The sequence below is a fragment of the Sinocyclocheilus anshuiensis genome, unplaced genomic scaffold (genome assembly GCF_001515605.1).
Source record: "Sinocyclocheilus anshuiensis isolate Anshui unplaced genomic scaffold, SAMN03320099.WGS_v1.1 scaffold785, whole genome shotgun sequence".
Classification (NCBI taxonomy): Eukaryota; Metazoa; Chordata; class Actinopteri; order Cypriniformes; family Cyprinidae; genus Sinocyclocheilus; species Sinocyclocheilus anshuiensis.
In genome coordinates this window covers 332,025-334,383 of record NW_015536502.1, presented here as the reverse complement: position 1 = coordinate 334,383, position 2,359 = coordinate 332,025, and the positions used below count along the sequence as shown (strand labels likewise).

The following is a 2,359-nucleotide window of genomic DNA, read 5'->3' as shown; positions in this document are numbered from 1 at the left end:
AGTGTGCGCGCGTTTCCCATCGCAGTCAGTTGACAGCTGGAAGGCAGTGGAGCTTCGCCACACAGCAAACTTTCGATTTTTCCCCCCTTCTGTTTTGCTTTGACGCTTTACGCGCCAACTACTGGAACGTTCTGTTCGTGAAAGCGCGCGGAGGGCATCCCCCTCTTCATTTATTCATCTCTTTTTTTTAATTTTTAACAACATCGTTCTTTATATAAAGCACCTATGACAGCACGTAAGTGGAAGTAAGTGAAGAACTGTCGCCGGTTCCTGAAACAAGGTGAGTGCTTTTAGAGGGTGAAACGTTAGATAGAGGACTGCGTTACATTGGTGTCGATGGACACCAGAACGCACGAGAAAACGCGCGCTTGACGATTGTCTAAACTAATGTTATTTTGCTTCTTGCCTTATCAGCACAATGTTATCAGGGGTGCGACAGCCAGCCATGTCACAGTTCCTAAAATCATGAATGAGTGCTTCATGTTTTTTTTCCTCCCCAAATTAAAGTACTGACAGGGTAGTTTGGTTCTTTATAATCCTTAAGCAATATCACACGAGCAGTGCTACTGTAGTAGCATTGTACAGATTCAGCTGTAGGCACGAGGCCGCAGGGGAAAAAAACTAGCATGATTGCTAGTGTAATATTATGCAGTAGTTATAAATATCGTGTAACTTACGTTTCACACAAAGTTTGGCGAGTTAGTTCGTATATTTCTTCTCAGCCAAAGAAAATTGTTCCGAATGTGCCAAAGTTTCAAGCTTTGGGTGTCACCAAGCAACGCTCATGCTAAAAGCCGGAGTGGAGCAAAGTGTATTAGTGGAGCGGAACGGCCCCTCCCACGCTCAAAAGCTTTCTGTAATCACTAGGCTGAAAGTCTACTCCAGGTTTTCTATGTTCTGCGCTCTGTACAAGAAACCCGTTCAGAGCGATCGTGGAGCGAGAGAAAACTCGAACTGTATGATTTACAAAACGCTCCATGCTGCACGCAAAATCATACATCTATGTAGTAGTGTTATGTCTGACACCGAAACTTAAACATTTGTGAACCACGTGACCACAATCTGGTGTAAAAGATAAACTTTAAAAAAAAAAAATCAATTTTTTTTAGTACGTTAATTCCCATAAGAAGCTCACATGAAACTTTTAAAATCGACAGATTGCGAATTTTATGAATTTGTTTTTTTTAGCGTTAATACACCCAAACAACTTATAATCACTTTTGACAATAAATCTTATTTATTAAAAAAAAAACATAATAATAATAAAACAAAATGTTCAGAAAGAATCATTTGCAGAGATAAAATGTAAAAGCGGTGGCTGTAATGGGGCACAGCAGATTTGTAGGTGCTGTTCCTTTTGACCACTAGATGGCCACAACGTAACATTTTATTATGCGGTTAAAAGCAGAACAGTGCTTAGCAAAGCTTCCTTTTGCCATTATCATTACAACTCTCCCTGCGTTCCATTCGGAAGGGCTCATCCCTATGTACTCCCTTCAAAGGGTTTACCCTCCGAGAGCTTCGAAGCGATGAAGGGTGTAGGGGTCAAAAAAAACTCGTCTTCATCTTAACGAGACGATCAAGTAGGCGCCTTCGTCATACATTTTGTACGCTGTTGACCCCCAGTCATCTTTTACATTAAATATAATGTTAGGGGTGGGCGATATGACCAAAATCTTATTTCACGGTATGATACATTTTATTTCACGATAACTATATATATCTCGATTATAGCAATTTTTATTTTTTATTTTTGTTTTTTTATTTTGTTATTAAAAATAAGACAAAGAAGTAAATTACAAACACAATAGAACAAATAAATATGAAATAAACCTTTAATTTGTTCAGCTACAGTAGGCTAGGTTTATTTAACATGTAGTAAGTAGGGGTATGCCGGTATCATATTTTCATGTTGCGATTAATTGCTAATGCTTTTATTACAGTATACGGTATTATCACGATATTGAAATCTTGTTAAAAAAAAGTGCTGTCATAATACAGTATAACAGGTTTAATAACTTTTTCCTTATAACAAAAATAACTGAACATTTAAATGCAATAAAGCAATACAGAAAAATGTATAAAGTTAAAAGTTTTACACAGATTAAAGTGCAAAAGAACCCTTTACAATAAGACCTCATTAGTTAACCTTAGTTAATGCATTAACATTCACAATGAGCAATAGCTACATTTGCTACAGAAGTTATTAATCTTAGTTAAAAAATACAAGTCTTAGTTCATGTTAGCTCATTAAATAACACAGTTGCAACTGTTATTAAATATTGGAATACCTAAGATTAATGAATGTTCAGAAGAATTTTTCATTGGCAGTTTATGTTAACTAATGAATTAACTAATG

The 2,359-nt window shown here is 36.5% G+C and overlaps 2 protein-coding genes across 3 annotated transcripts in view; one reads left to right on the top strand and one right to left on the bottom strand.

The window, feature by feature from the left end:
• LOC107690059 (cytokine receptor-like factor 1) overlaps window positions 1-1,224 on the bottom strand; it is a 19,418-nt gene extending 18,194 nt beyond the window's left edge. Inside the window, exon 1 of one of the 2 annotated variants that reach the window (XM_016488301.1) lies at window positions 674-1,224. The gene's annotated coding sequence lies outside the window, so the exon portion shown is untranslated. The remainder of the gene's footprint in view (window positions 1-673) is intronic. The other variant, XM_016488292.1, reaches the window with a different exon arrangement.
• LOC107690048 (kelch-like ECH-associated protein 1) overlaps window positions 7-2,359 on the top strand; it is an 18,291-nt gene continuing 15,938 nt past the window's right edge. Inside the window, exon 1 of the mRNA XM_016488280.1 lies at window positions 7-280. The gene's annotated coding sequence lies outside the window, so the exon portion shown is untranslated. The remainder of the gene's footprint in view (window positions 281-2,359) is intronic.